The following is a 25,853-nucleotide window of genomic DNA, read 5'->3' on the forward strand; positions in this document are numbered from 1 at the left end:
ACACTTAATAATTACGTAGCTGTGTGGCCTTGGGCAAGCCACTTAACCCCATTTGCCTTGCAAAAAACCTAAAAAAATAGATTCCAAATCATTTAGAGATAATTTCATAATGGTTTTAGAGAAAGCAGCTCGATAAGATTTTTGCTGCCCCCCTCCCCCCACCCCCTTCCCCTGCACAGTTCACCCCCACCACTGCCCAGAGTTGGTTTCAGTAGTTGTCAGCTTGTAGCAGGGTCTAGTTCTCCCAGCTTCTGGCTTGATGCATTAGGTTAGGGAGCTCACATTTCAGTGGTTTCCCTGACTTCCCATGGAAGTTCTAAGCACAGTTTGAAGACTCAAAATCCTACATCCTTACTTACCAGTCAGGTCACTTTCTCGTTTATTTTGCATCTATAGAGCATCTTCCCAAATATTGAATTATTTCTGTTAAAGGGTATATCTATCCAAATATGAGAGACTGGGGAAAAGAGTATTTTCAAAATGAAAATTTGATCCTCATTTTCATAAAGTAAAGAAACAAAACTAGGATGTTTTTTGGAATTTTTCTGGGAGACATCCTGATGAAATATGATATATGACATTGTGGTCTCTTTATGTTTTGCAACACACAGAGAAAGAACATGACTCTGCATGGTTGCCAAATTTAAGCTATTGGTGTAGCCTTTCAGATGGGTGGTCTTCGTGGTTTGTAATACAGCAGATGCAGAAATTGGGCAATTGCTTATGTGGGGAAAATGCTAGGGCTGCTCTCAAATCAGAATTTTTTGCACTGCACATAGTAGGTAATTAATAAATGTTTATGAATGAAAGAATTCATTCAGTGGATAAAACACTGATCTTGTCTTGTGCTACCACTCAAGGACTAAGCTGTGTACCTGTAATTTACCTCATTATATGTAATATTCATCCTGGGGTATTTGACCCAGTAATAACAGAGACCTTGAATCTTGTGGAGCTGACTGATTTTATGATTTATTCAGCTCATTGTGAACAAGAATAAATGCCAAAGTTTCAGGTCTTGGGTTGCAATGTAATTCTCTAATACCTTTCCAGATGTCTTCCAATAGAAGCTGAGTGATCATTTGTCAGGAGATGTTAATGAAAGAGATTTCTTTACAGGTGGGGATTTATTTAGATCAGTGGTGTCAAACTCTAATAGAAATGGGAATCATTCTCTGTGGGTTATATATTGACTTAGAAATCAAATATTAATATTATCAACACTTTGTTTCATTTAGTTGTTTTTCACTTGTGTCCCTCTTTTTTTGTGATTTCATTTGGGATTTTCTTAGAAAGATACTAGAGTGATTTGCCATTTCCTTCTCCAGCTCATTTTATAGATGAGGAAACTGAAGCAGAGTTAAGTGACTTGCCTAGAATCACACAGCTAATAAGTGTCTAAGGATAGATTTGAACTCAGGAAGATGAGTCTTCCTGACTCCAGGCCTGCTAATCTATCCACACAACCATCCAGTTGCCCCAATCTATGGTTTATTGCATTTTAATTTATTTTGATAAATAATTTATTTGTTAAATATTTCCCAATTACATTTTAATTTGATTCAGACTCAGGGGGGAATGTTGTAGGCCTGTGTAGTCTATATGCTGCATGCTTGACACCTCTGGTTTAAATTACTTTTGAGGTTTCTTCCAACTTGGAGATTCAGTGGTTCCTAAGAGAGAACAGAGATAGTTTTATTGGTACTTCCCAGAAGGGGGGGAACTTACCCCTAGAACACAAGGAATAGTGGATATTGTATTAAAATTATATTTCCTTTTCTTGCTGAAAGTAATAATTTTATAGCAAAAGGAAAACATGAAAATAAAAAAACTCAATTCTTGGTGGGGTGAGGGGGAGAACCTGGCTGTCTTCAAAATTATTGACATTTTGGATGATGGTATTTTTTATTTTAAAGTTTGAGGATATGTCAAACCTTGTCTGTCTTTCCTATTTCTCCTTAGCAACTGATGTATCTAGGAAAATGGATTCAATATAATCTTGTTCTCATGAACAGAACAGAAACATAAAATATAAATATAAAAAATATAAAAATAAATATAAAACATATTATTTTAGAAAATGTCCAAGGAATCTAAAATGACTGAGGTGGGAGAGAGTGCTCAACATTGTTCCGAAGCCGTCTTGCTTAATCAGGCCACTGAGGCAAGCTCTGAAAATAAGAACTAGCCTAGAATTTTAGAGACTTAAAGATACCAAAGTATAGACCTAGTGAAAGTTAATGGGACAAAAATATGTTGAATATTTAAATGTATTCCTTCCTTCCTTCCTTCCTTCCTTCCTTCCTTCCTTCCTTCCTTCCTTCCTTCCTTCCTCCCTCCCTCCCTCCCTCTGTCTCTCCGTCTCTTTCTTTGTCTCTCTCTCTCTCTCTCTCTCTCTCTCTCTCTCTCTCTCTCTCTCATCTCTCCTTTTCTTTTTTTTTTTTTTTTTTGGTATTCCCAGTCCTCAACATGACATGGCTAAACTATTCTCCTATGTGCTATCATCTCCTATTAGAATGGAAGCTCCTTGAAGGCAGGAACTGTCTTTTTATGTTATTTCCTTAGTACTTACTATAGTGTTTGGTACATAGTAAACATATAGGAGTTGCTTGTTGATTGATTGATTGATTGATTGACTATTATAATTGTTTTGCTTGACTACTGGGTTTGTTGTGAGGAAAACACTTTGTAAATCATCAAGTGGTATAGAAATTGTATTCATCATCATCATCATTGTTGTCATCATCATCATCATCAAAATGGTTCCCTTGGCAATGGGGAACTCCAGGTGAGCAACCTGAAGGTCAGACAGCATAGCAACAGAAAAGATACACTTTTCAAGAGTATCAGAAACCCAACATAGGGAATAGGAGCTGGTGGGGGAGCAACTGAAAAGTCACAGATGGGGACTAGTCTTAAAATATCAGTCCTGTTTTGCCTAAATCAAGACATCTGGTCACTTCATTTTTGTAGGACAAAGAATCTTTTTCCTCCTCTGCTTTCCAAAGCTAGGGTTCCATGTCTTTAATCTTTTCCAGAAGAAAAGAGATTTCTCATTACATCAGCATCTTATCACATAACTAAATGTCATAAAGACACTATTATCACCTCTTCCTTCTGATTAACTGACTCTTAAGTGATTCCAGCCAATTTCAATAACAATGTTCTAAAAATAATGGCACTAATATCACCCTCCCATCATAGAGAGCACAGATTCTTAAGAACCACAGAGTAATCCACATGGATTTTTCTAAAATTTTCATAATAAAATGGTAAGGATAACTCTTCTTTTAAACCTTGCCCTCCATCTTTTTTTCATAGGAGCCTCACCAAGAAAATGTCCTTTCATATCTGGGACTGAAGCCAAAAAGTAGTTAACTCAACTCTTCCTAACATACATTGATTTACTGAAAAGAATGCTGGATTTGACCTCAGGAGGCTGGAGTTTGAATATTAGCTCAGATATTCACTGGCTGTATGACAATATGATCATTGGCAAGCTTCATAAATCTTCTGCATCTCAGTATACTCATCTGTAAAATAGATGTAGATAGAAAATAAAATGGGACCAGAGTCAGTATGAGGCATTCTCTGAGCATCATTGGTGGCCCAATGGTTTCATAGGACAGTTGATGGTAGGTGACAGGTAAGGGGTTACTTTTACATTTGCAACTGTTCCTCTATTCCCTACCAACATTTCTTTTTTTTCCTTCTTATTTGATTAGTTACAAACTTCCTGTGATGAGATTTCTTTTGTTCACATCTTTTGTATGTACATTCCTCTGTAGCTCAGTACCATATTAAAAGGCTTTTCATCACCACCATGTAAGTGACTGGAACTAGAAGATTACCTGGGCATGTTCTGAAGCAGGAAGGAGAAGCATATCTCCTTCATAGCATATATTTCCAGAAATTTCTACATGAATTGACACCAGATAGAATATATTGTTCATGACCTAAGAAGTAGACCCTTATTTTCCAATCTCTACCTTGTCCCTCATAAGTATATTATCAAGGGATTTCTTCAAATGACCCTATAACATAAGTACTGTTTAGATAGAATGCCATCCTCATTTTACAGATGAGGAAAAGTCAAAATCATAAAACCAGAAAGTGACAAAGGCAAGATTTGAAATCCAAATGCAATTCTTTTTATTGGTTCTTGACCTTCATTATCAAAGAAGATCAAAACGACATCATTATATTAGAAACAAATCACAGTGTATCTGATTGTGGCTAATCAGATCAATACAAGCTTGGAATGCTCTACCACAAGTCGGTCACAAATAGTTCATGTGCTTTCTTTTAGACTTACAGATGTCATGTTTCCTTTGAGCTGCTTCAATCTGCCTTCCTCATAGAGTGAAGCACCCTCACTGATGAGGGCATGCCATGTTGGGTTGTCCTGTGCCAGTGTTTCCCATGCCAAACAATCAATTCTAAAGTTTTTAAGGAAGACCTTCATGGTGTCCCAGCATCACTTTTTCTGATCCCCTTGTGAGTGCTTTGTCCTGTGTGTGTTTTCCTAAAATAGTCTTTTTGACAAGGTTTAAGTCTGGCATTTGAACAATATGAGCAAATCATCACAGTTGCATTCTCTGTGTAGTAATGTTGGAATGCTTGGCAATTTAGCTTCAGAAAAGACCTGTGTTTGGTATCTTCTCCTGCCAGGTGATTTTCAGAATCTTCCTAATTTAAATCTCCCAGTTTAAATGGAAGTGATTCAGTTTCCTGACATGGCTGGAAGACTGTCTAGATTTCACAGGCATACAGCAATGAGGTCAGCACAACAACTCTGGAGACCTTCAGTTTGGTAGTCAGTTTAATACCTTTTCTTTCCCATATTTTCTTTCAGAGACTCCCAAATACTGAGCTATTTCTGATAATGCATGTGTCGACTTCATTGTAAATGTGTACCTCCTTGGAAAGGACCCTGCCAAGGTAAGTGAACTTGTCTACAATACTCAAAATTCTCCATTTTCTGTTATCTATGGTTCCACATATAGATGGTATGGTGCTAGCTGATGGAGCACCTGTTTTGCTTGGTGATAATTGTTAGACTAAAATTAGCACGAGCAGCAGAAAAATGATCCAAACTTTGTTGTATCTCAGTTTCAGAGGCTGCAATGAGTGCACAATCATCTGTAAATAGAAGATAATACATTAATACTTCCTCTACTTTGGTCTTAGCTTGCAGCCTTTTCAAATTAAAGAATTTGTCATCAGTGCAGTAGCTGACCTGAGGTCATGTTCATCCTTAGTGAAGATGTTTGATAACATGGCTGAAAACATCATGCTAAAAAGCATGGGAGTAAGAACACATCCTTATTTCACTCTACTGATGACAGGAAATCTCAAGAGCATCATCCACTCTCCAGAACCTTGGCAAGTACACTGTCATGAAATTGATGTACAAAGCAGATGAACTCCAGGCAACCAAATTTTGACATAATTTTCCATCAGCTCTCATGACTAACAGTATCAAGGCCTTGGTCAGATCTACAAAAATTACATACAGACCTCTGTTCTGTTTTTGACATTTTTCCTAGATTTGTTGGGCAGCAACCACCATATCAACTGTTTCTTGACCCTTTCTGAAGCCATACTGGCTCTCAGGGAGGTAATCATATTCCAGGTAAAGGATCAGTCTATTGAGAAGGATTCTTACTAGCAATTACTAAAAAAAGAAATAACTTTATGATTGTCATAGGACAATCTATTCCCTTTAGCTTTATAGAGATGGATGATGGAGGCATCTTTGAATTCTTGGGGTCACAAACTCTTCATGCCATATAACTTGGAAAATTTCAATCACTTTTTGAATGAACAATCTTGTATATCACAGCTGGAATAGAATCAACACCAGGTGCTTTGCCATTTAAAAGGAGCCTAATGGCTTCAAAACCTGTTCTTCAGTTGAAACTTCAGCTATAGACAAATTGACTTCAACTTGAGGTAAACAGTCAGTGGCTTCTGCATTGATTGATAATGGTCTGTAAAGAACATTAGGGAAGTGTTCAGTCCATCTTTTTAGGATCACATCCCTTTTGTTGATCAATGTGGATCCATCAGCAGCAACTGAGTGGTTGAGCTGCACTATATGTCTTTGGTTCATAAATAGCCTTCATGGCATCATAAAAGCATTTTGGTGTGTTACTGTCTTTATAAAACTGAGTTTCATGTGCTGTCTTATTGAGCCAAGGATCCTGCATCTCTCTAAGCTTCACTTATAATTTTTTAAATGGAATTAAATGCTACCTTCTTAGAAATGGATGAACTTTTCTGCTGGTAAAGCCTGTAGAGTTCTCATTTTTTCATTTGGTAGCTTCTGTATTTCCCCATCATTTTCATTAAACCAGTCTTGGTGTTTGCAAGTGTTCTGGCTCTGCAAAGCAAATGCAATGCTTTATACCAGGTCTCTGAAAGCTCTCCACTCTTTTTCTGCTCCACTGTCGCCAACTGTGTGTTCATTCAGTTTACTCTTCAAGGTAACAATAAACTGTTCCCTCTCAGAGGGAGAGAGAGAGAGAGACGTTCTAATCATTTGACATTAATTCTTCTAGTTTTCATTTTACTTGGGGGTTGCTGATTCAGTTGAATGTGATTATTGAGCTCAGAAAGGATGAGACTGTGATAAGTCCAGCACTCTGCACCATACATTGCCTTTGTCACTCATATCTTGTCTGTTTCTTTTTCTTACAATCACATAGTGTATTAGATGCCAATGTTTGCTAGGAGGGTACATCCAGAAAATTTTATTGCATTTAGGTAAATGGAATGCAGTGTTTGTGATTGATGATGAGCAAGTCTTCAGTAGAAGGTGACCATTACTATTGTTGTTTCCAACTCCATTCCTCCCAAGGACTCCCTGCCATGTGTGGTAGTCTGAACCTACTCTAGCAATAAAGTCACCCAGAATTATAGTCTTGTCCTCTTTTGATACATTGATGATAACAGTCTCCAGGTCTTCATAAAATTTTTGTCTTCATCAGGGTTAGTCATGGTGGGAGCACTGATGATGGTGATGTGGCATTTTCTTGCAAATGACAATCTCATTGTCATGAGCCTATTGTTCACTTCTTTTGATATGTATACATGCTTGTTGATTATATTCGTTTTGATTGAAAAACCTATCCCAGTTTTATGGCACTCCCCTTCACTGTGGTCACTCCAAAAAAACATATATCCAACTCCGCCTTCAGTAAGCTGACCTTCATTTGCCAGCTTTGTTTTACTCAGGGCAGCTGAGTTCTCTTGCAACAAGAACTGTTCATCTTTCAGTTCTACTGGATCTTGTGTTGTCTATGAATGTGTGCACATTCCATAGCCCAATGGTGAGAACGTTCTATAGCCTGATGGTGAGTGGAATCTTCTTTGAAGAAGTTTTTGTAAATTTTTTTTGTGTGTTTTGACTATAGGGTGGGATCCATGCCTGCCACAGTAATCAGGTCAGAGTTGGATAAACAAACAATTTTTAAGGCATCTTTTCTATCCCCTTCCTCACTCCAGGGGAATGAGTGGTACAATCCTGGAAATCACTACTCACTACCCAGTGGGCTGCTGAATTCTATTGCTGCTTTCAGTGGGAGAGTAACCCTGTGACCTGGGCCACCTGTGTGTAGGGTGACTACAGTTCCCAATGTATCCACACCTGCTGCTTTGTCATTTGCCTATTGCTACAGGACTTTGAGATAGGAATCGTAAAATAATCATCAGTCTCACTCTCTCCTCCAAAGTCATCAAGGTCCAGTGGCAAGACAATCAAGACGACTGGTGCTGGCTCTAGATGAAGTGGTTGACCTTTGAGTCTTGGATGTCTAACCAAGCTCTAAGTACTCCACAGTACCTGCTTCAATTGCCTTCATGACCATTGGAACAAACTGTTCTCATCTGCCCTTTCTACTAGTGGAAGACTTTACATAGACACCCCCCTCCCCCAACTCATCTTTGAGTTTGAGACTCCCTTGGTTATCTTCTATCTGGTTTAGCCCACCTGCTGAATTAGTTTACCGAGCACTATACATGCTACTACTTCTTGGAATCACAGGTGAATCAAAGGTGAAAAGAAGCCCTCAAAAGGTCTAGGCAGCCCTCACATAAGAGGTACTAGTCTTACTTGAATATACGCTACACTCTTTTCTTGTTGACTCTAAGCAAAATGGGAAGGTGGTTTATTTCATTTTATTCCATTTTATTTATTAATTTTTAAATCATTCATCTCTCTATTTATTTGGGGGGGGGGTTTGCTTTTTTTCTAACCTTGATGATCCAGTCTCTTATCAGGCTCTTTGTGCCTTCTTGACATGGTTGGGTACCTGAAGATGTTGTGCTTTCACTTCTCAGTCTCTCTGCTCCAGATCAGTAAATAAAGAAAGAAGATTGGACTTCTAGAAATTCCTCAAATCTTACTAGGGGATGAAAATTCACAAGATTCCACCTCTTTCCATTTCATCAAACTGCTTTTGCCTTTAATATATGAACTCCCTTGTGTTTATTCTTGCATACACCAACCAAAAGAGAACACTTTTGCAAACAAATTTTTTTCCAAAAGATCACTTACAACTTAGGGAAAAGGTATACTTATTAGGATAAAAAGCCATCTGACATGAGCAGGCTTAGGACACTGATGATGAAAATGTTTCTCAGTCCAAAGTAATTTAATAATACATGAGGATAGATTTACTAACATTCTATTTGCTTTAGAATTCCAAGTGAATTTGTTCACTTTCTAAAGAAGATCAAAATCACTTGGGTGCTAAGGAGGTTACCTTCCTAAATCCTTTAGGCTTAGAGATTGACCCCAAAATGATGATGATGTTTGTCTTTCATTTTTGAAGAAGACCACGACATTAGGGAGATGATGCTATAACAAACACATAAATTGGATTTGAGTGAGATGGGGTGCAGTGCTAAGTCATCAGCTTTACTTTCTCCTCTGGAACCATCTGGGTCCAGTAGCCAGAAATAAATTAGGATGATAGGAAATGGCCCAGAATTCAAGAAAATCAGGGTTAAATGACTTTTCCAAGGTCACACAGCTAGTTAGTGTAAGTTTTTGAGACTGGATTTGGACTCTCATCCTTCTGACTCTAAGATCAATGTTCTATCCACTTCACCACCTATCTTCCCTGCCTCCCAAAATTCTCTTAGAAAAAACATAGTATTGTTTGTTATGGAACTGAGTTTTGAGTATTCCAATGGTAAATTATGACCATGTTCTAGGTAGAGAATTAAAAGTATCAGGATAAAATGTAAACAATCCTAGTTCTACTTTGATTCCTTCTATGTCAAGATATAGATAGAAAATCCAGCAGAATCTCAACAAGTTAATTTTGAATCCTGCAAAAAGTAAATCAAGGGTTATTTTTTTTGACTTAACTTATAGCCACCACTTTGAAGAATCTTCTCAGACATAGGTTATAATTTTAGAGCCATAATCAACAGTTTTTGCTTTTAGGGAAACAAAAAAATTGAGGGAAATTCTCACCTCAGATTATCAGGAGCAGGGTGGGGAGTGGGAGTTGGGAGGTGTGAAATGATGTATTTAGGTCAAGGACTAGTTCACCTGAAGCAGGAGTAACCTGAATCAGGAGAACTGATAGATTCCCATTTATATCAATTATGGAATTCTAAATATTCACTGGATAACTAGATATTACTAAGCTCATTGGTCTTTGAACTACTGAAAAATTTTAAGTACTATCAGCTTCCAATAAACTTCGATATACAGTGGTTAAGTCCAGTGGCCCTGCCATAATTTTACTAGTTACAGTGCTTCTTGATTATCTCCTTGAATCATGATCATTATAGAAATAAAGAGAGGGGGAACTATTCTGATGAATGACATTGTTTACCATGGTACTTTCTTTCATACTAACATACATGTCAAGGAGAAATGGGGTATACCAAAAGTCTTGGTGTAGTTTTAAAATATTAAAACTATATATTGAGTAGTTTAAAGACTCTATAAAGAGCAAACCTTCCAAGGACAGAGAAAATTCTAAGTTCTTCCCCTTTTTTAAATCAGACCTTTGATTTTTTGGTATAGCAATCTTCTGGTAAAAAAAATTCCCTCTACCGATACATATAGTTACTTACTTCACTACTAATAAGCTTAGGGAGTTGTTTCTACAACAGTACTAAATCCCACTTCATACTGTGCTATATAAATTCTCCCTAAAGGTATATATGTATATTATATATATATATGTATATGTTATACATATATACATATAGAATACTCTACTGAACTGGGCACCTAAGATGCAATCAACTTCGCCTGCCAGGACCCAGAGGTAAAGAAAATGGAAATACCGATTTCGTATCAAAAAGGACATAAACCAAGTTGACTGTACTATATATACAGCATCTCTGGAAGGGAGGTTCAAACCCTGCCTCAGAGTTTACTCTCTTATTAGTTTACATATCCTTAAAATGAGGAGAGAGATAACATATGCCATCTGCTATTTTTCCATTAGTTATCCTTCAGGCCACTTGATATTTTAGGATTTAAAAATTGTAGTGTTCATGATTTTTACTCACCAGTCATCCAAGGAAGGATATTGGCATTATATAGATGTATCTTTGTTTAATGGAGAAATTCGGGGCTCATGGATATATTGCATAAGTTCCTAAATGTAATCTAGCCCTCTCTTATCTTGTTGTTTCCTTCTGGACCCAGCTAAATGCCCCTTCTCAATGTACATTCAAAATGTATGTATCAGTGGCCTGGCTTATTGGACTCGTCTTCCAGTTGTTTATCATATTCTAGACAAAAGGAAATCTTCATCTACTTGGCTTTTCCAGTGAAGATTGTTTGACCCAATTCTCTTGATTGCTTGTGTGTTTCTCCAGGATGCTCTGTAGCATTTTCATGCTTGATGCAATCAACACAATGTCATTTGCAAAGAAGAACATCTGGAACTCTTATCATCTGTAGGAAATCTGGAGGCCTCATTGGGTTCTTCATAGAATTCCTTTATCTTCCCATTCCCAGCTACAGAAGCTGGTGAATAAAAATAATTTTGTTTGATGTCATGCTTGATATTGATAATCACTAGATCATTTAATAGAGCCCTCTATTGTTGAATCTGACAATCAGTTTTGAATATTATCAACATATGAAGAGAAAATCCTTATTGAAATAATATCTTTTGGTAGCTTTTTGTCCTACTGAATCAAATGCTTTTTTAACAAATAGTAAACAAACAATAAACACTGTAAAATCTTTTATTTGGTTTACTTTTTTATTTGTATAAAAATTGTAAAAGTGGAACAAATTGGGGAGGCTAGGTTGCACAGTGGATAGAGCACCAGTCCTGGAGTCAGGAGTACCTGAGTTCAAATCTGACCTCCGGCACTTAATAATTACCTAGCTGTGTGGCCTTACGCAAGCCACTTAACCCCATTTACCTTGCAAAAACCTAAAAAAAAAGTGGAGCAAATATAATATCTGGCAGTATTCATTTTTTTCTATAAAAAGATCATCAGCACTATGTTGTTAGCAAAAACCTGTTTGCTCCCATCTCATCAATGATTCTCATCAATGTATGGAAAGGTGGTTATCATTAGGATATTATATCAATAGAATTAGCCCGTCAATAATTATTCATATCTTTGATCATTTTTTCAATGAAAAAACACTTTGTTATTCTTTCCTTCCTTCAAGCACCAATCAGTTGATATTTTCTCCTCTTTTAGATATTTTGAGAATAAATCCCTCAATACCTTCAAAGATAGAGTTGTCTCCAGTACAGACTTCCTCTGTGTACTTGGTCTGAAGCAGCTGCTTTTCCTGTCTTTGTTTTCTTTAGGGACTTTGCAATTTCCTTTTACAACACATTCAGAACCGAGATGTTGCAGTCCAAATAAGATGGCTCCATTGTCATTGATGAAGGTCATCAATGATGGAGAAAATAGTTTATTATAGACATGTTGACAGATCTTTTCTATTTGTGTGTATATATGTGCTTCCTCTTTGTAGTTTCATTTTTTACATGCTCTTGGGACAATCTGGCAGAATTAAATATACTGTCAAGCTTCCTGAAAAATTGTTTTTCACTTTCCTACAGCAATTACACTATTTACTTTTGGGGGAGAGGTAATGGTAAGGCAATAAGATTAAATGACTTGCCCAAGGTCACACAGCTAGGTAATTATTAAATGTCTGAGGTTGAATTTGAACTTAGGGCTGCTGCACCACTTAGCTGCCCCAATTTCATACTTTTTAAAAAATTAAAATACTACTTATACTACCTTCTTTTTTTGGAGGCAATCAAGGGTTAAATGACTTGCTCAGGGTCACAGTGGTAATAATTGTCTAAGGTTGGATTTGACCTCAGGTCCTCCTGTTTTCAGGGCTGATCCTTTATCCACTATGCCATTTAGCATCCACAAGTTCCTTAAGAGACATTTTATAATGTTGCAATTATCTTCATATTCTAAATCAGTCTTACCTGTTACTGCTAGTTCTATTTATCTGAGAAGTAGAACAAGTGTTTGTTTGCTCCAGGTGGTTTCTTGGCTCTTTTGACCTCTTCCTTGTGGTGATTAATTTTGTTAATTGAAGAAATGGTGTTAGTTAATATTGGTAATCCTTTCTCTTACCTTTTCTGTAGTTTTTTGGGGGGGGTATCAACAGATTGCTAGAATAGGTCACATTAGAACTATCTGAATTGCATATTGATATTTCTATTCTTTTTCCTATTCTCTAATCTTATATTGATTTTGCTGTTAAGATGTGGTTGATTTCATTTTATTGTGATTTTGTCCAGAAAGCTATATTGAGTATCTTCTTGATCTATAATGACCTGAAGGTTTTATGAAGTCTAAAAGCCTTTGACTGTCTTTATTTTTTGGTATTGTAACTAATTTTCCAGTGTACTTTTTTGGCCATTTTCCTCTCTCTGCCTTTGCATTGAAATCATTGAGTTATTAAGGTCTATGTTGGTTTGATTTGGAGAGTCTTTTCTATCTTCTCATGCAATAAATATTGCATAAAGTGAGGTTATTTTCACAAAGATCTTTTACCTTTTTTCTGACATACCAAAAACATTTAATATACTCTTTGTTGACTTACTGGCTTTATTAAGTTCACTATGTACATAGAAAAACAAAATGACCATGAGTCATAAATTATGTTTTCCACTGTCTTAAGATGCCTGATAAAACCAACTCCACCACTTTATCTAGTTTTCTAAGAAGAAACTTTGAATCAACTTTATATTTCATAGTAGCTTCCTTATATTTTTTATTTTATTGGATTGAATGAACAAATGATACAATATAATATATTCTTAGTCCATGCTAACCAGTATGATAAATGCTAAGATTTCAAAAAGAAAATTATTAGGGGGGGAACAACTGCCTTGTGTTGATCAAAGAGGGAAGTTTTGGTCTGGAAAATCGCAAGTATGATAAATGGAGTCATAGGGAAATATTTTGATATATCTTTCTGTTAGTAATGGTAGAACTTCCTGAATTATGTTTGCAGAAGTGGAAAGGTGAGGAGAGAATGCATGCACTGTGATGGAAAAGAAAATGGTTGGGATGTAATCTGAAGTATGGCTGGGGTTGATAGATTGGGGAATATGAGGCACTCATTATTCAGACTAGCACAAGTCCTGGAGTAGAAGTTGTAGAGTTGAAAGTGTGACTATATCTTTTAGGGCATGGTCTCTTGAAAAAATAGGAAATGTGCAGAAGATATAGTAAGGATAGATATAATAAGGATATTATCATTGATATGATTCATTTTATTTTAGTTTTTTTTTTTGAAGGCAATGGGGTTAAGTGGCTTGTCCAAGGCCACATGGCTAGGTCATTATTAAGTGTCTGAGGTCAGATTTGAACCCAGGTACTCCTGACTCCAAGGCCGGTGTTCTATCCACTGCGCCACCTAGCCGCCCGATATGATTCATTTTTTCCAGTGGTTTGTTGACACTGATTATTTTCACATTTAGAATATCAATAAAGTAATATTTCAGAATAGATAAGGCATTGTGCTAAGTACTTGGAGGTCTTAACAAATAAAAACAAGGAGCTTGTTTTCATGGGAAAAGACAATACATAAATTGGGCTAGAGGTATGTCATACTAATAGCCACATACTATGGAGAAGGCCAGGTCCTGGCATGGAGGGACTGAGTCTGGAGAAATAAATCAAAAACTTACTTATGAGAGCTGTATCAGGCTTAGGGCCAGGAACCAACTCTTACCAGATTCAGAAAATGATTCAGTGTGTGCATTTATATTTCAGAAATAGGCAAAGGATACAAACTAGGGCTTAATGGTGAAAGTGATGGAGAAAATGTTAATAATGAAGACTAAATTGAAAATGGCATTGCTGTATATATATTTTATTTTTTCAGAAGTGGTCAACAATCATTGACCAGCAAGTATCCTCCTGGTTTGGTTCTGGGCCCAAAGCTTTCAAAGGCTAGTGGAAAGGAGATAAGGATAAAGACTGCAGAGTAGACAACATAGTTGAAAGATGACAAGGAAGTAGTGTTTATTCCTTTACAAAAATCTATATTATTTTTAGCAATCTCTACTCCACTCAAAGGAGGCTATTCAGGAGTGAGGGCCATTTTGTATTTTTCTTTGTTTCATGGGTTGCCAATAGTTTAGTGACTAGGTTACTGGTAATAGATCTTGTACATACATATTTATATGTGTACAAATCTAGCTTTCTATCTATCAGTCTGTATGTGAATGCATATATTTCAAAATATAAAAAATGTACCTATATTTAAAGTATATACATAAATATAATAAGATGAGTATTTACTATGTAAAGAAACAATAGATTTCCTTCTTTGCTTTCACAAACTAAAGTTAAGTATCTTCTTTCGGGTTCAAGGAAATTGACTTGAGAGTATTGTCACAACAAATTTTTAGGAGAAAAGGGAAAAGAAACAAAGGGGTTTCTTTTTCCTTTCCTCCTAAAAATCTGGTGGTTTCACAGAAGAGGGTATACCTTGATGGAGGGGTAAAAACCACTTTCTAATAAATAGGGTGAGTAATGTAGGCAGAGGAGTTAAGACAGAATACAGATTTCTAGGTGGCACAGTGTTGGATTTGGAGTCAGAAACTTTTGAATTCTACTTTAGACAATTACTAGCTTTCAGGATTAGTTTCGTCATCATCTGTAAAATGGGCCTAATAATACACTTACCTCCTAGAGGTGTTGTGAGAATCAAATGACATAATTTATGTAAAGTACTTTGCAACCTTAAAGCTTTTATATGAAAGTTAGTTCTTATCAAATTAGATTGTTGGTTAGGAAATTTGAGTCATTTCTCTGAGTTGTAGGAAGTGAATAAGCAGGACATGTGCTAATCACTTTACAAATATTATCTCACTGATCCTCACAACAACTATGGGAGGTAGGTGCTAATATTATCCCTATTTTATGAGATGAGGAAACTGAGGCGCACAGAAATTAAGTGACTTGCACAGACAGGGTCACACCTAGCAAGTTTTTGAGGTTGGATTTGTACTCAGGTTATTACTGACTCCAGGCCCAGTGCTCTAACCACTTATATTTTTAAACTGCCAGCCTCGGCCCCATTTTCCAGTACAGTTCAAAAGCCCACCCCAAATCCCACAGAAAGGAGCTGAAGCAGCCAGCAGCTGTTTGTGTCTAGTTCTAGTTTGTGTTTGCACCCCCATGTCAGAATACACTAGGATCAATTCCAGAGTCTCCTAACCAGTGCCCTTGAACCACATCTCTTCAACTTACGCCATGTGTTACGGGTGCTCCTTTTAGAAAGTGGCATTGCCAGGGAATGTGGAGTTTTCCCATGCTCTGAAAGCCAATGAATCAAACAACTCTCTTTTAGACTTCCAGGGATTCCATCTGTTTGCTAGAAGCTCAATTAAGGGGAGAACACAGAGGGCTCGTGATCCATATAATATATTGACCCAATAAAACCTGATGAAGACTTTACTTGTGAATGAAGCCTTTGGATGAATGGTCAGTATCATAAAATAGAACACAAACATCAGGTTTGGAAGGAAGAACAGAACTGGAGGTTGCTCACTGTGATTGTTCTGAAAATCAAATTATAATCTGGGAAATGTTGCCGGTTTAGTCATCCCATTTACTGCAGGAAACAGAGTGGAACCAGTTTACGGGGGGAAATGTGTCCTCCAGAGCAAACATCCAAAGTCAGTTTGAAGATTAAAAGCGATAACTTTCAGCTGTTGTTCTGTCAGTGGCCAAAGTTCCTATTTATTTCCTTTTATTGAAAACTGATACTTCTTCTTTTCAGTGGAATTTAAATACACAAAATCAGAATGAGAAAGTACATGCATACTCAGACTAATGAGCCCCAAAGCCAGGCCTGGGATTCTGTCTGCATGGAACAAGTCTATCTTATTAGTTCCTCATAACCGGGGCAAGTCAGAGATGGCCAGACTAAGATTCCTGAAGGAAGTGGGTTACCAGAAAAGTTTAGAAAGAAAAAAGTTATTTTTTTTTCTTTGAATCTTTGAAGATTCCCCACCTTCTTGGCCTTGTCATTGAGGCTCCAGTGGAAGATAAATGAAATTAAACCAGCTGGGCTTTAACATTAAAGTAGGAGGAGGATGCAGAGAACAGATTTTACCATCCTTCCTGGAAAATAGCCTTGAGTTGTGGTTTGCAACAAGAGATTTTCTTTAAGGATTAGCTGTATTTTCTAAAACCACATCAGATGGAAAATGGAGAACCCACAGAAACCCTGAGCTCACAATTGTACTGGAAGATGGTACAATGACATGAACTAATAGTATCTTTGAAGACAGTTGGTGTTTTTGCCAAAAAATGGCAAAGTATCATAGCACCTGGGAGAGGTGGAAACTCCCTCTTACTCAGTGCTAAGAGGGCTATGGAGATGGTGATGGTAAAAAGGGGGGGGTTGATTGAAGAAACTGGGGATAGTTAGGTTGGAGGAGAGGTCTTAGGAAGGACATGTCTTCAGTATTCTAATATTTTTCATGTGAAAGAAGGATTGAACATTGTTGATCCCAGGGGGCAGAAATAGGGCGAACTTATAAGAACTAGATTCATGTTGATATAAGGATGCTTAACAATTAGAGCTGTCACCAAGTCTAAAGGGCTACCTGAGGAGATAACTGACCTCTTCATCACTAGAAGTCTCCAAATGAAGACCAGATGATCACTAATCAGAGATGTTGCAATGGGAATTAAGTTTGGGGCAAATGATTAGAAGATGTCTGCAGTTCCAACTCTGAAATGCTGTGATTTTCACATCCTTTTTTTCAGTTTATGGGGGTAGAAACCAATGCAATAGTAGAAGCCACCTTTATTCAGTTGTTTTTAAGTCGTGTCCAACTCTTCATAACTCTGTTTGGGGTTTTCTTGGCAAAGATACTGGAGCAGTCTGCTTTTCCTTCTCCAAATCATTTTACAGATGAGGAAACTGAGGTAAACAGTGACTTGCTTGGGGTCACACAGTTAGTAAGTGTCTGAGACCAGATCTGAACTCATGAAGATAGGTCTTCTTGACTTCAGGTCTGGCATCTATCCATTGAGTCACCTAGCTGCTCCAGAAATCATCTAAAGAAACCCAAATAATAATCCCTTCTGATCTCAGAAAAACAGAATATCTCTGAAAGTCTCTATAGCTATATGGAAAGATCTTAGAGATGCCTCTTCTGATGTAGTCATCCAGTCTAAATCTAGACTCCTTGTACCACTTACATGTGCTAGGAATATCTCATGACAACTCATTTTCAAATATTTTAATATAAAATGGGCTATTTTTACTTTAGCTAACATCTTTAAACTTGCATTTTAATGAATTTCCTCAGTTTTTGGTTTTTTAGCAAGTTTCATGCATGTTGCCAAGTTTTATAAAGACGCAAGATCTGAATCCACATCTTTTTGTTCTTTCTTCACTAGACTCTGCTGTCTCATTGGGAGTAGGGAAGTGAAAAATACATCCTTACTTATGTGACCTTGTTTATAATTTGTCCTATTTTGTAATGTTCATGCTTCTATATTTTTTTAGACTTCCTAGAATGAGAATATTCCCTTCCATATTCCAGGGTTTCTTTTGCCCTGTCTCTAGAGTCAACAACTCATAAAACTACAAGTTACATGTTTGTCAAAGCTGATTATTATAATTTATAATATAGTGATGTTCAGAAAATTGTCTAAGTTATACCCTAGTATAAGTTGGATACTTAGGTTACTTACCTGCTTTTTGCCTTGTAGATATCATTTAGGATGGTTTTTATTGGTGCTCAAAATTCTGACACTGATTAACTAATTCCCCTATGCGAAATATGAAAATTCTTACCTGTGGGTGGCAATGAGAACCTAGGACATCTGAACATCCAATCTACTACCATTTTTATAGAAAAGAGATTCTTAACTTTTTTTGGTATCATGAACCTCTTTGGCAGCCTGGTTGAAGTCTCTTGACACTTTATCAGGATAATATACTTAAATGCATAAAATAATGCATTACAAAGGAAACCAATTATATTACAATACAGTTATCAAAATATATACTAAAAAGAAGTTCACAGACCCCAGGTTAAGAACCTTTGAGTAAAGAGTACTTGGGTGACATTTGAAATTAGATTCAATAAATATTTGTCAATTATCAATCTGGAACACTTATATAAATGTCAGAGCCCACCCCAGATGAAGATTTCTGTAAAGAATGAGGGGCTTATACTTTGTAATTTATTTATTTTTTTGGCATGGCAATGGGGTTAAGTGGTTTGCCCAAGCTCATACAACTAGGTAATTATTAAGTGTCTGAGGCCAGATTTGAACTCAGGTACTACTGACTCCAGGGCCAGTGCTCTATCCACTGTGCCACCTAGCCACCCCACTTTGTAATTTCTAAGATCCCTTCCAACTCCAACTTCCCGGGATTTTGCTCTTTTGTGGAAATATATTCTTTTCACAAATTTCACATATATGTCCTTTTAAATCGAATTGATAGAGCACTGACTCTGGAGTCAGGAGGACCTGTGTTTAAATCTGGCCTCAGATACCTAATAATTACCTAGCTGTGTGACCTTGGGTAAGTCATTTAATCCCATTTCCTTGCGAAACCCCACCAACAACAACATAAATTGAGTTGAGATTCCAGAAATTCCATTAGCAATGTGGCTGCTGAGTCCAGGTTCATTGACTCCATCTTCCTCTATGTTGTCTGCCCTGACATCATGAATCATAGCCCAAGAGACTTGCAGCTATATGATTTGGTGTAAATGTAGAGAACAATATGAATACTCCTGAGAGATGACTGTATGGTTTTATTGTAAACAGTTTCCCAATCCCTCTTCCTGGGTAGCCAGTTTTCACTGTAAACCTGTACTTAGATTCATTGATGGGACTTGCCCAAGATGGCTCATTATTTTTGAATTGAACAAATGAAGAACCTGATTCAATTAGAGGCAACATAATATAAATCAAGATGGATTTATATTTAGCTGGGCAGGGATGTGAAGGAGGAAAAAAAATGGAGCTTTCTCCATTTCAGAATTGGAAAATAGTTTTCAGAGATCAAACTTTGTTTTTCCAAATTTTCACACTTGCCTCATTTGTCCTTCCAATCTCAAACTCCCCAGATATTTTTTCCACCATGGAGATTTCCCCCAGAAATGATTCAGCATAGAAAGCAATGGATGCTTTGACACACATGAGGCACTATGATAACAGCTCTTTTATTCTCTAATCTGTCCTCTGTAGGCCACGGGACATGGGATCATAGCTAAACCATCTCAACTCAATTTCTTCATCTGTAAACTAAGAAAACCAACCACACTTCTCCCGGCAATCAAATAGTTTTGAAGAGTAGATATCCACCTTGGTAGAGGAGGAGGCTTTCACAAATAAAATCTATAATTCCTTACCGACTGCCAAAGAAACTTTGTAAGATCTCCTAGGTAATAGGTAGGTGGAAATGATTAGGAGGGAAGTGTGTTGGGATGGAAGGATTTTTCATTTGGGATCTTATCTGAAGGAAATAGTTGAAAGAATCTTGGCAGTTTGGATCTGAGGAGGTGATATATCATTTATTCAATGAGATCAAAGTTAGAAAAAAAATTAAAACATTGTAGGGAGAGTAATTTCTTCTAGACTTACATTTTTTAGGGATTTGGAGACCTAAAGAAGTAGAGAGTGGATCTGTGATATCCTTGAGACAATAAATGTCCAGATGAGGAAACTCCTACCAATTCACGTCAACATTTCCTTTGTAACTTAAACTTAGAAAATTGCCTAGAGAACTGAGAAGACCTGAGTTCAGATTTTGCCTCAGACATGTATTAGCTGTGTAACCCTAGATAGGTCAGTTAATCTCTCTCAATCCATTTTCTAATTTGTAAAATAAGATGGTTGGATTCTGTGGTCTCCAAGGTCCCCTTCAGACTCTAAATTTAAAATTATGACTTGCTCAGGAATCACACAGCAGTGAGCCAGAGGCAAAATCTGAGTGCAGATTTTTTTGTTCCCTCTCCACTGGACTCTGTGAGTAGGGAGGTGCAAAATACACTCTTACAACCTCATGTGACCTTGTTTATAATTTGTCCTATTTTGTAATGTTAATACTTCTATATTTTTTAGACTCCCTAGAATATTCCATATGCAGATTACAAACCATTCATGCCTGCCTATCCTATGAGATTCTTGTTCATGTCCTCCTAAAGATCCATCCAGGGTCTTTTTTCTAGTGCTCTTGACATTGAATGGATCCCAGTGGAGTACTTGATTATCCCTTGTCCTTACTCTTTATTTTTTCTGGTCCACATACTTCTCTGATGACCACCTCTATGTTGTTTTTTCTGCACAATTCATCATGTGTAATGAGTAGCAGCTTGTTCAAACATACTGTACACCTCTCCATTGCTGTTTGGTCAGTTCTTGACTTTGCTAGCTAGGGGTTGCATGTAACCATGAAACATTATTATATATTAGATTATTGAATAGTTTAAAGTGCTCAGAAGAAAAATATTAGTATATTACTATGAAGAACTAATAGAAAGATCATTTAATTCTATCAATATTTATTAAATTTATTAAATTCTATGTCCCATGCACTAGGGATATAAAAGCAGTCTTGTTCTCAGGGAGCCTATGTTCTCTTGGAACAACAACATGTGTGTGTGTGTGTGTGTGTGTGTGTGTGTGTATGTATGTTATGAAAAAGCATGAGGAGGTGAGCAGCCTAAGCTTGGTGGAGACATATTCAAGGTCACAGTTTCCCAAGATATCACAGTTATGGCAGTATTTCCCCTGAGTCTGTCTTATTCTTTCCCCATAGTCCAGCATGGAAATCTGCTTCTGAGACGTTAAGTGAATGAGTTGGGAGGGGGCTGTACAGGCAGCTATGTTATTTTCCTCCTTTTCTATCCTGTCTTGATGAGCTCTCTGTGATTCTGGATAAGTCATTTTTCACTTCGATGAACCTCACCTTCTTCACTGGAAAAATGGGGACAGCAATATTTCTACTATCTGACAATTGTTCAGAGGAAAGTTCTCAGTTAGACTTGAAGGTCTATAGAAATGTATCATTATTTTGGAAAGGGCATTTAAAAGTCACAGAGACATGAGAAAGAATTTGTCCAGGGTTCTGGAAGCTGACTGAAGAAAGATTAAGAATACTTGTAGAATGTGAGGAAGACAATATTAGAAAGAGTAACTGAACTTGAAGGGAAGATGATCTAGATTCAAATTCTGCCTCAGAAGCTTCTTAGTTTTGTGACCCTGGGTCAGTCACGGAATCTCTCTAAGCTTCAGTATCATTATATATAAGACAGAGATAATAATAGTGTCTAGATTACTGGCTTGCCATCAGGATCAAACTGGATAATTTGTGTAAAGAAGCATCATGATCCTTTAACTACATGGAAATGTAAGCTATTATTAAAGAGATAATAAATACTTTTACTCTTAATAGCATCCCAAAGGAGTCAAGAGTGATAAAAATGTCTCAGGAATATAAAAGGGTTTTGTGCCCAAGGGGGTTCTTTGGATTTGGAATTTTGTGGGACTATGCTACACAGAACTGAGTTAAGCTTTGAATCTTATCCTCTTCCCTAGCCAGAGACTCAGGTGGTACAAGGGGAGATTACTCTCCCTATATTGGAGGGCATTGTATGTTTGTTCTTGCTATATTTTTGAAGTAAATATTCTTTTGTCACAGTTAATCCTACTAAGTAGTTAAAATGGAACTGAGATCCAGGGACCCCTAAAATTGGAGGAATACAATCAATAGACTTCAGCCTATGGCAGAGGCTAGAAATTCTCAAATTCCCTAAGGGTACCAAAAATCCTAGGGGTAATATACATATACATACATACATACATATATATATATATATATATATATATATATATATATATATATGATGTGTGTGTGTGTATGTATGTATATACCTGGATTTCAGGTAATGGGAGCCAGAGTAGAATTACTACATAAGTGTAGCAGAGATTTAATTGACCTATAGGGGGTCATATCAGTAAGCATGCACATGGAATTTCATGGATACTTCTGGGGACTCCAGGAACAAGGTGGCAACAGCTGGACCCTTTTGGATTGACAAACATTCTGACTTTTTCTGGGCATGTGGTGGCTCAGGGATAAAAGGGTTTGGTATTTTGAGATGACAAAGCAGTCTATTTGATGGCCTCAGAAGAGTTGATTAACTCAGTGAATACCTAAAAGGATTCTGTCCTCAATGCTATCTTTCCTTTAAATTTCAGGTTTTGTTGGCATTCTGAGAAGTCTTCCCTAAGGGTTGGGGAAGGTAAGGTTTATCTTCTTGCTCCAGCCTGATGACACGTGACCATGGGCATATGACAGATAAAGTACATGTCCTGTCCAGGCAAGCCTGAGTTTGACTCGTATCTTTTGTGTTCATTCTTCCTTAACCTTGAGGAGGAGATCTTGAGAGCTTAAGAGGTCTGAAGATCCTGAGTCCTCACGAGCTTGAGAGATCTGGAGGTCCTGTGTCCTTCTGAGCCTAAGAGATCTGTAGATACTGAGTCCTTGTGAGCTTTTGAGATGTGGAGGTCCTGAGTCCATTTGGTGAGAGCTGACTGGTAGCAAGGGGAAGAGTCCTTGGTAACTACTCTAGTGCTCTTGTAGAAAACAACCATTAGCAACATGATGTTTCCAATTTGGGCCCATTTTGCAAAAAAAAAAAATATGGACTTTGAGGAAGATAGTGTATAGCTACGGTGAAATATAAAATGCCTGATAAGTAGTCTGACAAATTGCTTTATGTTTTGATGAGGTTTAATGAGATGAGCCTCTTGGAAAATTGTAATAATAGTTAGAAGGTAAGTTACTGAATTCTGTTTTAAGTTGTTCTGCCAATGTATCTTGTGAATTTTTTGTATATTTTAAGATTTCTTTAATATATAGGAAATAAAGACTGTCCCACAGCTGAATCATATTATACACTGAATACTTTTCTACTTCCTCCTTTGGAGAGACCTAGACCATGAAGCCAAACCTAAGGTTTCAGCAATTTTCCTCAAAGAACCAGGTTTGGGGTATGGGGGGAAACTAATTCAATGTGAGAAAGGCAAATGTAGTCCTCCTCTTATTAGAGATTAGGTTACCCTTCCCTGAACAAGTCTAGACCATATCTCTGGATCCAGGATGGAGAGACCCCTAGTGGAAAAGGGAGTGGACCCAGTACTCAGCAACCTGGACGCAGAACAGTTATCAAATATCATGCAGGTAGCTCCAGAAGTCAGATAAAGAAATAGGTTTGACTTCACACACACACACACACACACACACACACACACACACGATTTCATTGATGTAAGAACTTCCATAAAAGAATTTATTAATATAAATCAGCAACAATTCTACAATATACTAGTTTAGAGAGTTTTCTGGAGGTATTGACAGGATAAATGACGATTTCAGTGTTTCACAGCCTATACATATTAGTGGTATGTATGTATAACAACAGAGAAAGCAACATGGCACAGTAGAAAGAGGGCTGGGCTTAGAATCCAGAGATCTGAATTTGAACCTTGACTGCCACTTATTACCTCTAGGACTTCGGATAAATCAATTAATAATAATATTAATAATAATAATAATAATAATAATAATATTTAATAGCATTTTTATGGTGCCTGCTGTATACTATATACTGAGATAATCATTTTACAAATATTATCTCATTCTAACCTCACCAAAAACTCTTGTGAGCTAAGTGCTGTTATTATAGTTGAAGAAACTGAGGTAAGCAGAGGTTAAGTGACTTGCCCAAGGTCACATAACTATTAAGTGTCTAAGGTAGGATTTGGACTTAGGTCTTCCTTACTCCAGGTCTAGCACTCTATCCATTATACCACCATTCTGCCTAATTAAACTCAGTAGATTCCAGATTCCTCATCTGGAAAATGAAGGGGTTGAACTAGAACATCTTTAATTGTAGCTCTAAAGTTATGATTCTGTGATTTTAGAATCTGAGCACCTGGAATTTGAATCTTTATTCTATCACTTTTCTTGATCTAGTCCTAGAGAAAGTCATTAAACTTCTCTGGGCCTCAATTTTTATCTATGTCAAATGAAAAGGATTACATAATAATAGCCAGCATGAATTTAATACTTTAAAAGTTGCAAAGTACTTGCATACATTATCTCATTTATCCTTACAACCACTCTGGGAGATAATTATCTCCATTTTTTAGATGATATAAATAGAAGTCAAATGACATGGTCACCATCACATTGCTAGTAACTGTTTGAGGTAAGATTTGAACTCAGGTATCCCTAATTCCAGGTCCAATACTCTAGCCACTGTGCTATTTCACTATCTATACATAATTCCTCTAAGTTCCCTTCAGCTCTATGACCTTTATGTATTTGTAGGAAAAAAATAAGTGATGGATCTATACCTAAAGAAAACCCATCCATAAGTACAATTATTCACCTGGGGGCAAATACCCAAATTTTAGGAGTAGCATCAAGAAATTTATATCCTTGTTTCCATGTTTACTTCATGATGTATTAGAGCTAGCTCATACCAGCTTACAGGAGCTGATTGTTAAATTTTCAATGTGATCATTTGCATTGTGGACATTGGCAAATCCTACAAATCGAACATTTACCAGTACATTCTTGTTCTTTCACAGCAACACCATCAGTGTCAGCCTGCAGACCCATATGCCATTTTGATGCTTTATTGTGATTAGAAAATTTGAATATCCTTTTCAGTAAACTTGGGCTCTAAGACTCTTGGTCTTTTCCTTAGGAAAGTTTGATAAGAATGTATGCAAGAGACTTCCAGCCAAGATGGCAGAGAGAAGATAGGCACAGTGCTAATCTCCTTATCTTCTCTCCTATACATAATATGAAACAAACCTCTTAACAGAAATCTGATCTACAAAATCCAGAAAGAGAAACTAGAAGAAGATCTAACTCTAGGTTTTTCCTCTGGGATCGTGGGTGAGTCCGGGCACAGAGGGTGGACTCTGCCGGGAACACAGGACAGGGTCAGAGTCAGAGAGCTTGACTAGCCTGATCAGTGAGGTAGACTAGAGGCTGGAAGCCTAAAAAGCAGGGCAAGCCTGATTAGCCACTAGGGAGCAGAGGCATTGGTTGTGGCACTGACAATCTGGAGCTTGCCTGCAGAGCTGGAGGCTGAATTCCAGGGCAGGAGAGCTGCACCCATACCTTCATTTCAGCAGAAGCCTCTTCCCAGAGCAAACACAATTACAGCCCACCTCTGCCCCAGGCTAAGAGCAGCAGACCTCCCTCAGCTCTGAATAGGGAGAGCAATTACCTTGCCCTAGGGTAAAACCCACCATTGGACAAAGATAAAAGTACTCAACAGCTTCATCCACCCCCTCCAGGC

At 37.2% G+C, this 25,853-nt stretch overlaps 1 long non-coding RNA gene across 1 annotated transcript in view; it reads left to right on the forward strand.

Annotated features, from left to right (window-relative positions):
- The first annotated feature begins 3,191 nt into the window (after positions 1-3,191).
- LOC141502863 (uncharacterized) overlaps positions 3,192-25,853 on the forward strand; it is a 48,607-nt gene continuing 25,945 nt past the window's right edge. Inside the window, exons 1-2 of the long non-coding RNA XR_012472679.1 lie at positions 3,192-3,272; positions 4,856-4,941. This is a non-coding gene — a long non-coding RNA (uncharacterized LOC141502863). The remainder of the gene's footprint in view (positions 3,273-4,855; positions 4,942-25,853) is intronic.

Source organism: Macrotis lagotis, chromosome X (genome assembly GCF_037893015.1).
Source record: "Macrotis lagotis isolate mMagLag1 chromosome X, bilby.v1.9.chrom.fasta, whole genome shotgun sequence".
Lineage (NCBI taxonomy): Eukaryota > Metazoa > Chordata > Mammalia > Peramelemorphia > Peramelidae > Macrotis > Macrotis lagotis.